At 40.4% G+C, this 7,516-nt stretch overlaps 1 non-coding gene across 1 annotated transcript; it reads right to left on the bottom strand.

The window, feature by feature from the left end:
* Window positions 1–313: 313 nt before the first annotated feature.
* LOC112719097 (small nucleolar RNA R71) lies at window positions 314–417 on the bottom strand. Its single transcript, XR_003161413.1, has one exon. It is a non-coding gene; the product is annotated as a small nucleolar RNA R71 (small nucleolar RNA).
* Window positions 418–7,516: the final 7,099 nt, after the last annotated feature.

Genomic DNA, 7,516 nt, shown 5'->3' with positions numbered 1-7,516 from the left:
CTCAATTTCTGCCACTAGAGCAAACAACTTTGAGCTTAAGCCTCAATTAGTTTCTCTAATGCAGCAGAACTGCAAGTTTCATGGACTTCCATCAGAAGATCCTCATAAGTTCTTAGCTGAATTCTTGCAGATCTGTGATACTGTTAAGACCAATGAGGTTGATCCCGAGGTCTACAGACTTATGATTTTCCCCTTTGCTGTAAGAGACAGAGCTAAGACATGGTTGGACTCACAACCTAAAGAAATCTTGAACTCTTGGAAAAAGTTGGTCAATGCCTTCTTGACCAAATTCTTTCCACATCAAAAGATGAGTAAGCTCAGAGTGGACGTCCAAACCTTTAGACAGAAGGAAGGTGAATCCCTCTATGAAGCTTGGAAAAGATACAAGCAATTAACCAAAAGATGTCCTTCTGACATGTTTCCAGAATGGAGCATCATATGTATATTCTATGATGGTTTGTCTGAAATGTCAAAGATGTCATTAGATCATTCTGCTGGTGGATCCCTTCATCTGAAAACACCTGTAGAAGCCCAAGAACTCATTGAGATGGTTGCAAATAACCAGTACATGTACACTTCTGAAAGAAATCCTGTGAACAATGGGACGACTCAGAAGAGAGGAGTTTTTGAGATTGATACTCTGAATGTCATATTGGCTCAGGACAAAATATTGACTCAGCAAGTTAATATGATTTCTCAGAATCTGACTGGATTGCAAGCTGCATCCGGCAGTGCTAAAGAAGCCTCATCTGAAGGAGAAGCTTATGACCTTGAGAATTCTGCGATGAAAGATGTGAATTACATGGGAGAATCCTATGGAAACACCTATAATCCTTCATGGAGGAATCATCCAAATTTCTCATGGAAGGATCAACAGAAGCCTCAACAAGGCTTCAACAACAATAATGGTGGGAGAAATAGGTTTGGCAATAGCAAACCTTTTCCATCATTTTCTCAGCAACAGACAGAAAATTCTGAGCAGAGCCTCTCTGGCCTAGCAAACATAGTCTCTGATCTATCTAAGGCCACTTTCAGTTTCATGAATGAAACAAGGTCCTCCATCAGAAATTTGGAGGCACAAGTGGATCAGATGAGTAAAAGATTTACCGAAACTTCTCCTAGTACACTCACAAGCAATACAAAAGAGAATCCCAAAAGAGAGTGCAAGGCCATAACCATATCCAAAGTGGCCGAACCTGGAGAGAGTGGAAAGGTAGTGAGTCCCAGTGAGGAAGACCCTGCTGGACGTCCACTGACCAATAAGGAGTTCCCTAATGAAGAACCAAAGGAATCTGAGGCTCATATTGAGACCATAGAGATTCCACTAAACTTACTATTGTCATTCATGAGCTCTGATGAGATTCTTCCTCTGAAGAGGACGAAGACACTGTTGAATAGTAAGTTGTTCAGTATCTAGGAGCAATCATGAAGTTGAATGCCAAGTTATTTGGTAATGAGACTTGGGAGGATGAACCTCCATTGCTCATCAATGAATTGAATACATGGATCCAGCAGACATTGCCTCAAAAGAAATCGGATCTCAGAAAGTTCTTAATACCTTGCACCATAGGCACCATGACCTTTGAAAAGGTTCTGTGTGACCTGGGGTCAGGTATCAACCTCATGCCACTCTCTGTAATGGAGAAACTAGGGATCTTTAAGGTACAAGCTACAAGAATCTCACTAGAGATGACAGACAAATCAATGAAACATGCTTATGAACTTGTAGAGGATGTCTTAGTGAAGGTTGAAGGCCTTTAAATCCCTACTGACTTCATAATCCTAGACACTGGGAAGGATGAGGATGAATCCATCATCCTTAGAAGACCCTTCCTAGCCACAGCAAAAGTTGTGATTGATGTGGACAGAGGAGAGTTAGTCCTACAACTGAATGAGTACTACCTTGTGTTCAAGGCTCAAGGATCTTCTTCTGTAAACATGGAGAAGAAGCATGAAAATCTTCTCTCAATACAAAGTCAGATAGAGCCCCTACACTCAACTTCTAAGTTTGGTATTGAGAGGCCACAATCATGCTCTGAGCACCTGTGAAGCTCTGTAAGAGCTTCCTGTCAAGCTATTGACATTAAAGAAGCGCTTGTTGGGAGGCAAACCAATTTTATTTATCTATAATAATTACTCTTTCATTTTATTTTCCATTGTTATTCTATGTCTTCTTTAGGTTGATGATCATGTGCAGTCACAAAAATAGCTGCAGAATTAAAGCAGGAATCCAAAATAGCAAAAAAATAGCACACTTTGGAGGGCGAGTTTACTGGCATTTAAACGCCAGTAAGGCTAGCAAAGTGGGCATTTACACCCAGTCTGACACCATTCTGGGTGTTAAATGCCAGAAATGGCACACAGACTAGCGTTTAACGCCAGAAAATGGTGTCTGGTGTCTGGCTGGGGTTAAACGCCAGAACTGGCAGCCAGACCAGCGTTTAACGCCAGAAATGGGCATCAACCTGGCGTTTAACACCAGAAATGCCACACAGAGGGCGTTTAAACGCCAGAAAGGTGCAGGAATGAGAAATCCTTAACACCTCAGGATCTGTGGACCCCATAGGATCCCTACCTACCCCAACTCATTCTCACTCCTCTTCACACCTTTCCATAACACCCTTTTCCAAACACCATTCACCTATCAAATCCTACCCTCTTCCCCATAACCTCTTTACCACTCACATCCATCACTATTTTCCATCATACAACCCACCTACCCCTACCCACTCAAATTCAAACCAATTCCCCCCTAAAACCCAACCCATTCCATACGGATACCCTCTCTCCCTTACCCTATAAATACCCCTCCTTACCACCTTTAACTTCACACACCACAAACACCTTAAACCCCCTTGGCCAAATTCACCACACACCTCCATCTCCTCATTTTCTTCTTCTCCTACTCCTTTCTTTCTTCCTTTACTCGAGGACGAGCAAACCTTTTAAGTTTGGTGTTGGAAAAAGCTTTGCTTTTGTTTTCAATAACCATTAATGGCACCTAAGGCTGGAGAAACCTCTAGAAAGAGAAAAGGAAAGGCAATTGCTTCCACCTTCGAGTCATAGGAGATGGAGAGGTTTATCTCAAAGGTCCATCAAGACCACTTCTATGAAGTTGTGGCCAAGAAGAAGGTGATCCCCAAGGTCCCCTTCAAGCTCAAAAAGGGCAAATATTTAGAGATCCGACAAGAGATTTGGAGAAGATGTTGGGAAGCTCTCACCAACCCTATCCAACAAGTCGGAATCTTAATGATTCAAGAGTTCTATGCTAATGCATGGATCACTAAGAACCATGATCAAAGTATAAACACGAACCCAAAGAATTGGCTCACAATAGTTCGGCGGAAATACTTAGATTTTAGTCTGAAAAATGTGAGGTTGGCATTTAACTTGCCAATGATGCAAGGAGATCTTCATCCTTTCACAAGAAGGGTCAACTTTAATCAAAGGCTGGACCAAGTCGTCATGGATGTCTGTGTAGACGGAGCCCAATGGAAGAGAGACTCCAAAGGCAAGTCGGTTCAACTAAGAAGGCTTGACTTCAAACCCATGGCTAGAGGATGGTTAGAGTTCATCCAATGCTCTATCATTCCTACTAGCAACCGATCCGAGGTAACTGTGGATCGGGCTATCATGATCCATAACATCATGATTGGAGAGAAAGTGGAAGTTCATGAGATCATACCTCTAGAACTATACAAAATGGCTGACAAGCCCTCCACTTTGGCAAGGTTAGCCTTCCCTCATCTCATCTGTCACCTATGCAATTTAGCCAGAATTGTCATAGAGGAAGACATCCTCATTGAAGAGGACAAGCCCATCATTAAAAAGAGGATGGAGCAATCAAGAGAGCCCACTCATGGACCTCAACAAGCGCATGAGGAAGTCCCTCATCAAGAAATCCCTGAGATGCCTCAACGGATGCATTTTCCTCCACACAACTATTGGGAACAACTCAACACCTCTTTAGGAGATTTGAGTTCCAATATGGAGCAACTAAGGGTGGAGCACCAAGAGCACTCCATTATCCTCCATGAAATAAGAGAGGACCAAATAGCCATGAGGGAGGAGCAACAAAGGCAAGGAAAAGATATTGAGGAGCTCAAGCACTCCATAAGATCTTCAAGAAGAAGAACTAGCCGCCATCACTAAGGTGGACCCGTTCTTTAATTTCCTTGTTATTTGTTTTTTCTGTTTTTTTGTTTCTTATGCTTTATGTTTTGTCTATGTTTGTGTCTTTACTGGAAAACAAGATGCTTAGGGTCACGGCCAAGACTCATAAAGTAACTGTGTTCAAGAATCAACATACTAAACTAGGAGAAACAATAACACTATCTTAATTCTGAGTTCCTATAGATGCCAATCATTCTGAATTTCAAAGGATAAAGTGAGATGCCAAAACTATTCAGAAGAAAAAAGCTACTAGTCCCGCTCATCTAAATAGAACTAAGCTTCATTGATATTTTGGGATTTATTGTATATTCTCTTCTTTTTATCTTATTTTGTTTTCAGTTGCTTGGAGACAAGCAACAATTTAAGTTTGGTGTTGTGATGAGTGGATAATTTATACGCTTTTGGCATTATTTTTAGGTAGTTTCGAGTATGTTTTAGTTACTTTTTAGTATATTTTTATTAGTTTTTATGCAAAAATAAAATTTCTGGACTTTACTATGAGTTTGTGTGTTTTTCTGTGATTTCAGGTATTTTCTGGCTGAAATTGAGGGACCTGAGCAAAAATCTGATTTAGAGGCTGAGAAAGGACTGTAGATGCTGTTGGATTCTGATCTCCCTGCACTCGAACTGGATTTTCTAGAGCTACATAAGCTCAATTTGCGCGTTCTCAATCGCGTTGGAAAGTAAACATCTTGGGCTTTATAATAGTCCATACTTTGCCCGAGATTTGATGGCCCAAACTGGCGTCCAAACACCCACCAGAGACCCTTTTCTGGCGTAAAACGCCGGAACTGGCACCAAAGCTGGAGTTAAACTCCAAGGATGGCCTATGCACATGAAAGCTTCAAGGCTCAGTCCAAACACACACCAAGTGGGCCCCAGAAGTGGATTTCTGCATTATCTACTCATTTTCTGTAAACCTAGTTTACTAGTTTAGTATAAATAGCACTTTTTACTATTGTATTGGAAGTCTTTGACCTTTTGGGAGTTCTTCGAACCCTTTTTGGAGGCTGGCCATTCGGCCATGCGTAGACCATTGTGTTCTTATGTATTTTCAACAGTGGAGTTTCTACACCTCATAGATTAAGGTGAGGAGCTCTGCTGTTCCTCATGAATTAATGCAAGTACTATGGTTTTTCATTCAATTCATACCTACTTCTTCTTCAATATATACTCTTGTACTTAATTCAGTTAAGTCATACTGAAGGGGTGACCCGTGACAATCACCCTCCATCTACAGTATGCGCTTAGTCAAGATCCGCGTGCCTGACAACCACAAAGCGGTCTACATGATGTTCAACGTAGTCATTGGACGCCAGCTGGAGTATATTCTCTTGGGTCTCTGATCCATGCGTTTGACTAGCATCTCCTGACAACAGAGCATTCAAATCAGTGAAATCAGAACCTTCGTGGTATAGGCTAGAAATAATTGGCAGCATTCCTGAGATCTGAAAAATCTAAACCTTGTCTGTGGTATTCCGAGTAGGATCTGGGAGGGGATGACTGTGACGAGCTTCAAACTCGCGACTGTTGGGCACAGTGACAGTGTGCAAAAGGATCAATGGATCTTATTCCGACACAAGCGAGAACCGACAGATGATTAGCCCTACGGTGAGAACCGTAGCCGGACCATTTTCACTGAGAGGATGGATGGTAGCCATTGACAACGGTGATCCACCAACCTACAGCTTGCCATGGAAGGGAGTGCGCATGATTGGATGGAAGCAATAGGGAAGTAGAGGTTCAGAAGCAACAAAGCATCTCCAAACGCTTATCTGAAATTCCCACCAATGAAGTACATAAGTATCTCTATGTTATTTTCCGTTTTATTTACCTTTTAGTTATTAAAACTCATAACCATTTGAATCCACCCAACTGAGATCTACAAGATGACCATAGCTTGCTTCAAGCCAACAATCTCTATGGGATCGACACTTACTCGCGTAAGGTTTTATTACTTGGACGACCCAGTGCACTTGCTGGTCAGCTATGCGGAGTTGTGAAAAGTGTGAATCACAATTTTGCGTACCATGGACTCAAGTTGATTATTTTCACTTGACTTTCCTTCATAGTTAGAGGTTAACTAAGTGGAGCAATGGACAATTCTCATCACAACTGAGGATGATAATGAGGATAGGATTTCTATTTCTCATTCCTTGCCAAAAGCTTTCTTAGCTATTAGTTTTATTCTTGTAATTTACTTTTCTTGTCCTTTATCCAAAACCCCAAAATATACATCTCATAACCAATAACAAGAACACTTCCCTGCAATTTCTTTGAGAGACGACCCGAGGTTTGAATACTTCGGTTATTTTTATTGGTGTGTGTACTTATGACAAACAATTTTTTCATGAAAGGATTATTTGTTGGTTTAGAAACTATACTTGCAATGAGATTTCATTTGTGAAATTCTATACCATCAAAAATTTGTTCATCACCCCACTTCCTATGAATTTTAAATTATCCTCAAGTATGTGCCCTAGTAGTAAAGTAGAGAGGATGAAAATGTCTCAGTGCCGTATGCATCAGCAGTGGGAAGCCTTATGTATGCCATGATCTGTACAAGGCCAGATATTGCTCAAGCAGTTGCGGTGGTAAGTCGATTAATGGCAGATCCAGGTAAAGAGCATTGGAATGTTGTTAAGAGAATCTTGAGATACATCAAAGGGACCTCGAATGTTGCATTATGTTTTGGAGTATCAGAATTCATTGTCAATGGATATGTCGACTCAGACTTTGCAGGTGATCTTGATAAATGAAAATCTACTACAAGCTATGTGTTTACACTTGCAGGAGGAGCTGTGAGCTGGCTATCTAAATTACAGACTGTTGTAACTTTATCTACTACAAAAGCTGAATATATGGCAGCTACACAAGCATGCAAGGAAGCTATTTGGATCCAAAGGTTGATAGAAGAACTCGGGCACAAACAACAGAAGATTTCTGTGTATTGTGACCGTCAAAGTGCCTTGCACATTGCAAGGAATCCTGTCTTTCATTCAAGAACAAAATACATTGGAGTACAATATCACTTTGTTCGGGAAGTAGTAGAAGAAGGAAATGTTGATATGCAGAAAATTCACACTAAAGATAACCTAGCAGATGCCATGACAAAACCAATCAACACAGAAAATTTTGAATGGTGTAGATCCTCATATGGCCTATGAAATACACGAGCAACATGAATTTTGAAAATTTATCAAAATTAGCTTTAAGTGGGAGATTGTAAAAAAGAGAAGAATTATAACCTTAGAAAATAAATAAATAAATAATAACTAAATAAATAAATAAATAAATAAATAAATAAATAAATAACTAAATAAAATGAAAGGTAATAAACAAT

This window comes from Arachis hypogaea, chromosome 10 (assembly GCF_003086295.3).
Source record: "Arachis hypogaea cultivar Tifrunner chromosome 10, arahy.Tifrunner.gnm2.J5K5, whole genome shotgun sequence".
Lineage (NCBI taxonomy): Eukaryota > Viridiplantae > Streptophyta > Magnoliopsida > Fabales > Fabaceae > Arachis > Arachis hypogaea.
Note: the sequence above shows the minus strand (reverse complement) of the source record. Positions and strands in the feature narration are given on the sequence as shown.